We start from the raw sequence: 6616 nt of genomic DNA, 5'->3' as shown, positions 1-6616 counted from the left end.
GTGTGCATACATTGTGCCCAAAGGATTTCTTCCGCTCCTAGGCCGCCTTATCCCTAAGGGGCTCCATTACACCCTTAATGTAGGAACTCCCAACTGCCAGTAATCTCACCTGTAGTGAATTCCCAGACCTTCGCAGATCGAGAGGCTTCCTCTGGAACAGTGGAAGTGACAGCATCTGGCTCATGATCTTTGTCAGCCACAAATAGCGCCCAAAACCTGTTCATTGAACAAACTGTGGCAGCTCTTTGATTGTTCCCTCAAAGTCTTCCTCTGCCTGTTGCACCTCAGAACCTCTGTCCATTAGACAATGGGTGGAGTTCCGAGGATATCCGTGTCCGCCCCCCCAGCAGTGATACCCATTGCAACATCATCAAGCTGTGTGACTAAAGGCAATACACCCTACAGCTGCGAGAAAAGGGTCACCTACTCGGCTCGCATTTGAACATAGCAATCACAGTTCTTATCCATATTAAAGAAGGTGGAAACATACTCCAGACAGATAAGACAGTGCATGATGAATACATTCACACATACAGAATATAGAAGATTAAACTAAAGAGCAAAGAGGAAATTTAGAATAAATAGCTTCTAATGAGATCATACATCAGTTCTGAGAATGAAATGTTGTACTATGGTGCTCTGCTGAAATAATAAAAGCTGACACAAGACACTCATCAATTAAGTAGCTAGGCATAATATTACAAAGTGGTATGAAATGGAATGAGTATTTACTATAAATGTTGGTGGTCATGGAATATGGACAGGGAAAAGGAATAGTAGAAACAATATTCAATGAAATGCTTTCTCAGACACAAAAACCACAAATATCACAACCAGAACTCTCTTCATGGGTTCACATTTTGCACTATATACACTGTAACCAGGAAAATTTCGCACCACAAATCATGCATTCTGTATCTCCACTTCCTTATTCACAAGCATTCTGACCACCTCGTCAGTGGACACTTACAACTCCACTATGCATGAATCACTGGAGTCAGTAATTCAGGGCTTTTTCTTCCATTCAAGCTCCTTTCTTTGCCCTAATTGATTCTGTTAGAAATTGATGTGATTTGACATTGTCTAGTTTTGCATTATAGGTGATATGTCATAGGGGCTCTCATTAACTGGGACAGCAGACTACCATGGCAGAAAGAAAATGCTTTTTGTTTGTGTATGAAGTGCAGATTATTTTGAATGTTGTAGAAAAGTAGGTTAGTAGACTTCATTAATTGTCTATTTAAAGGAAGCTTTGATTTACTATAGTTCTTCGCTCATCTAGCTACCCCTGATTTTCTTGCTGAACAGACATTGGGTAGGTCTATTCCCAAGACATTCATTTTGCAACATTCATTAGCTGAAAACATTTCAGTTGAGCAGGACAATAATCGTAACCCTGAACACACTGACCACAATTCCAGCTGCTGAACTTTGATACAGGTTCAACCACAGAGTTCTGTAACATCAGTAAGTGCTAGGATTCTGTGGTGGCTCGAAGCCATTGCCAGATCTGTTTGCTATAGTAGGTCTTCAGCGGTCTCACAAACGTTTTATCCAGTGGCCAGACCTTACAGGTGCAGCGAGAAGGGAGGCTAACTAGATGAACGTGATGAACCCTAGCCAGTGCAGCTACCTGAGTGTTTTTGGTGTGACTGTAATAGTCATCTAAGATTAGAAGCACAGAAGATTCCTTACTTGAATAGGTTTTGGAAATGAAATATTCAAACCATTGTTTTGACAAGTTGCTCTCTATCCAACCAGAGGGTTGACATATCGAAATAAGACTCTCGTGGTACCCGTCCCATTAACTGCTGGTTCATGGTATTCTTTGGGAATTCACATCATTGGAGGAACAAGGAGCCACCAGTGCTAATGCACAGAATGACAGTAATGAGTAAGCCTCCTTGTGCTATGGTGAGAGTTATTATCTGGCTATTCCCCTTGCGATTTAAGAGGTGGAGATGTTGCTTTGAGTGGACAGCTAAGCAATTCTATGTTCATTGAAGAACTTTCATACCACTTTTCAGTTGAATCTAGTAACTGTGGCCTGCGATGCGCCAATTGGATTCCAAAATGATATATTTCCCTCTCTCATAAAGCATCATCTCAGCCAATTCTTTCCTCCAATCCCCATCGTGCCAAAAGGGTTTCTGATGCCATTCCTAATAGCCAGCTGATAAGCCATCTGACTAATATCGCATCTTGTTCACTCACAGAAAAGACTCTCCATGCTTGGGCAGTAGGTATTTAGCGCTTCTTGGAGATTCAATGGTATCACAGTTATACATGCAAATTTAGTTGTAGCTACATCAGACTTGGCCATCCAAAATATCGTCGTCCACGGGATTTAAGAGAGACTGTGGCAGGCTTCAAATGTCTCATCTTCTTTTCCCTCTCTAATTTAATGGCTTTTACCATTTTCTCGGGATCCAGTTCCTTTTGCTGCTGTCAGTCTAGTGACCCAAGTTTCTTGTGACAATATATTACTGAGCTGTTGAGAAACATGGGGATAGTGTTACTAGCAGACAACATTTTGCAGTAATTGTTTAAAATACATAAAACAGCTTTGAAAACCAGAATTATGATTTAAACAGCCATGTAAACATGGAGGGATTATGGAATATTTGGAAGCCAGACTGGTGTATAACCCCCTCTCAATTATAACCTGTCTTCACACATTCAGTGGATGAATAACTTATAGAACTTTCATGTGAAGTTACAAAATAGGCTTACTTTATTAAATTAATATCTAACACACCACTGCACCACAGAGGTTTTACCTGTAAATAATTCTTCAGTCATATACACGAGTGTGTGTTCTAGTTTTCCTGTGGTGTCTGTTGTGTTTTAATTGTTTTAATACATGTCCCCATTTTTCACATTCTTTCCCATGTTGGGGGCAACTGTGATAGAGCGCACACTCACACACACACACACACACACACACACACACACACACACACACACACACACACACACACACACACACACTAATTGCCTCAATTAGGCAGCCGAAGAAGGGGCAGCTGATTTCAAGTGTTCATCCAACCGGACATTTCACATTTTCAGTTTGGATTTATAGTATTGCCTTGAACATACAATGTGTAGGAATTGTCTACACCAAAGAATTGGAGAGAGATGTGGAAGGGGAGAGAGACAGAGTAGGAAGAGATTTGGAAAGATGGGCGACATTAGATGAGCAGACACACACAGAGAAAGATGCCCAGAATAGGACAGACAGACTCCAGTTGAAATGTCATAAGACACACAGTATTAAGCAAACATGGTGAACCAGTCCTCCACTGACAAGATTTCATAGGTTATTCAGGGTTACCTCTTTCCAAATAAGGGCCCTGTGCTCTCCAACAGCTTGGTACAGAGTTCTTGTATTATGACGGTAGTATCTGTTCCCGAAAGAACACATACCGTGGATGACCATGCAGCTTTGCTAGAAATGAAATGATAATTAAATAGACACCCTAGCTGCAAACAGGCGTTGATATACTTCACTGGGGACATGTTAAAAATGCGTGCCCCGACCGGGACTCGAACCCGGGATCTCCTGCTTACATGGCAGATGCTCTATCCATCTGAGCCACCGAGGGCACAGAAGATAGTGCGTCTGCAGGGACTTATCCCTTGCACAACCCCCGTGAGATCCACATTCCCAACATGTCGACACCACTACCTTCGTAGTGCGCCTAATAGATGTTTGCCCATCATACACATTACTCGTGGCAGATTAATCTACCAAGTCCCGTACGAGTTCGGGCATAGCGTGTGCGTTCACACAAGAAGGTCAATGGCCGGGAAGCCATATTTATATATATATGATGGTAGTATCTGTTCCCAAAAGAACACATACCGTGGATGACCATGCAGCTTTGCTAGAAATGAATGTAGTGGTGTGGACATGTTGGAAATGTGGATCTCACGGGGGACATGCAAGGGATAAGTCCCTGCAGACGCACTATCCTCTGTGCCCTCGGTGGCTCAGATGGATAGAGCATCTGCCATGTAAGCAGGAGATCCCGGGTTCGAGTCCCGGTCGGGGCACACATTTTCAACATGTCCCCAGTGAAGTATACCATTGCCTGTTTGCAGCTAGGGTGTCTATTTAATTATCATTTCATTTCTAGCAAAGCTGCATGGTCATCCATGGTATGTGTTCTTTCGTGAACAGATACTACCATCATATATAGTTAAAATATGACTTCCCGGCCCTTGACCTTCTTGTGTGAACGCACACGCTATGCCCGAACTCGTACAGGACTTGGTAGATTAATCTGTCACAAGTAATGAGTATGATGGGCAAACATCTATTAGGCAAACATCTATTAGGCACACTATGAATGTAGTGGTGTGGACGTGTTGGGAATGTGGATCTCACGGAGGGCATGCAAGGGATAAGTCCCTGCAGACGCACTATCCTCTGTGCCCTTGGTGGCTCAGATGTATAGAGCATCTGCCTTGTAAGCAGGAGATCCCGGGTTTGAGTCCCGGTCGGGGCACACATTTTCAACATGTCCCCAGCGAAGTATAACAACGCCTGTTTGCAGCTAGGGTGTCTATTTAATTATCATTACTGTATTATGTTTGCTTTCTTTGCAAATTAGCTTAGTATATGTATTCGACTAAAATACCATCACAGCACTGCCAAAATACACAATGTGAGCTGTGAGTTTTGTTTGGAAACAAGGATGTTCCATCCATTAACAGTACTCTCTGCTCACAACATAATGCCCACCTTACTCTACAACCTCAAGCTCGCATTGGGTGCTGCTTGGTCCTGTCTCAGATTTATTTTTGCAGCAATATTAGAACAGTGATAAGCACAGCAGTAGATGTATGTCTGCTGATGAACAGTTGATCGATGTGCAACTTGTATATGTTTTCAATAAACTGAGAAGAGGAGCACGCCAACACTATTCTGAGGTGCTTCTGTAGTGATAGCAGCCACACCAGTGTTTTGTCTGTGGGTTGCAGAATTAATCTGTGTTTTGTGTGTAGTACATTTTGGCATATCTCTACTACAGACTTCACTGTGAAGATCTCTAGCTTTGTATTCTTTGAGGGCAGTCCCAAAATGCTTCTCATGTGTGACATGAGACTCCATGTTGATATTCAGTAAATGCAAGCTAACATGTGCATAATATATTACTAATTCACAGATCAAAAAAGGAGCTTGGCAATTATTACGTTCTCTCATTTATGTCTATGAGGCCAATTTTTCCCTCATTACGGTCATGCTCTTACAGCTGTGCTCCTGACATCCAAGTTGGACCACTCAATGGCTCCAGTGTTGGGCACTCTTCATCAGCTCCTACTATTATACTCTTAAATATGATCCCACAGCCTGACATGCAAATGCTGATACCTTACAGTGCCTACACACAGGCCCAAACCCAGCCTTTGACCCACATAAAGTCTCTTGTTCCCACACTGACAGGGTGGCACAGCACAGCTGATGGGAATGATTTGTGCAGGGGTAATGGGAAACCAGACACTTGCAATCCTATTTGATGGTGCATCATAAAATATGGGCTTTGCAGCAGGATAGGGGTGAGAGGCCAGGTTGTTGGTATCTGAAGCATTTTTCATAGGGTGTCAACGCCGAACTCCAGACTTGGTCTCACCTCACCTCACCTCACCTCACCTCACCTGACGTTTACCAAGCATCTCCAGTGTTCTCTTGCTCAACATGGAGACAGATACCATCTGTGTCATCGTTCCCTCCACCCAATGCCCTTACATTTGGCAACCCCTCTGCAATGGGCTTCAGGGCATGTCATAGAAAAAAGCCTTCATCATGCAACACACGTACTGGCCTATACTGAACAAAGACATGGAGGCCATGGAACATGGTTGTCCCTCTTATTCTAACTTTCCATACATGGCCAGCAGAGCTTGCACTATTGCCTGTTAGCTTTCCTAAGCACCGTCTGTGGAACTTCTGACCTTGCACACCCATTTCAAATGGGAAGAATCTAGCACCCCTACCCCATGAGTTTGAAAATCTGCCAAAATGCACAGATCTCAATGACAGATGCCAGTCCCTACTGCTATGGCCTGCAAGCACTGCTGTAGCATGGGATACGAAGCCACACCTGACTGGCCAGCATTCGTAACTGTCGTTTATAGCTGGCAGCACAGTGATAGTCAGTTGTGATTCACTGCACTCTGGTACTGATCTCAATACACATCATTGTCTCAATTATGAATTTTTTAACGTCATTGGTTTTCATTCTGGTTTATTCACTGGACTTGTTGCTTCACCATGCCGACTCTTTGAATCATGGGGTCCCAGATTCGATTCCCAGCCATACTGGGGGATTTTCTCTGGCCAGGGTTGGGTGTTCGTGCTGCCCAAATCATTTCATTACCATCATTTGTGACAGTGGGTAGATTGGACTGTGTATGCAATTGGGCTGTGTAAACAATTGGGCTATGTAAGCAATTGGGCTGTGTAAACAATTGGACTGTGTAAACAATTGGGCTGTGTAAACCACTGGACTGTGCACAGGCAGTTTTGACTGCCCTACAAACCAATAATAATAATAATAATAATAATAATAATAATAAAAGAATAGGCCTCCAGTATTTTCTGCCAGTCGTA

At 43.1% G+C, this 6616-nt stretch overlaps 3 non-coding genes across 3 annotated transcripts; 2 read left to right on the top strand and 1 right to left on the bottom strand.

Moving 5' to 3' along the window:
- Positions 1-3531: 3531 nt before the first annotated feature.
- On the bottom strand, positions 3532-3606 carry Trnat-ugu (transfer RNA threonine (anticodon UGU)). Its single transcript has one exon. It is a non-coding gene; the product is annotated as a tRNA-Thr (tRNA).
- Positions 3607-3981: 375 nt separating this feature from the next.
- Trnat-ugu (transfer RNA threonine (anticodon UGU)) lies at positions 3982-4056 on the top strand. The gene has a single exon. It is a non-coding gene; the product is annotated as a tRNA-Thr (tRNA).
- Positions 4057-4436: 380 nt separating this feature from the next.
- On the top strand, positions 4437-4511 carry Trnat-ugu (transfer RNA threonine (anticodon UGU)). The gene has a single exon. It is a non-coding gene; the product is annotated as a tRNA-Thr (tRNA).
- Positions 4512-6616: the final 2105 nt, after the last annotated feature.

This window comes from Schistocerca serialis, chromosome 8 (assembly GCF_023864345.2).
Source record: "Schistocerca serialis cubense isolate TAMUIC-IGC-003099 chromosome 8, iqSchSeri2.2, whole genome shotgun sequence".
In the NCBI taxonomy this organism is placed as follows: Eukaryota; Metazoa; Arthropoda; class Insecta; order Orthoptera; family Acrididae; genus Schistocerca; species Schistocerca serialis.
This window is presented reverse-complemented; position numbering and strand designations above follow the sequence as displayed.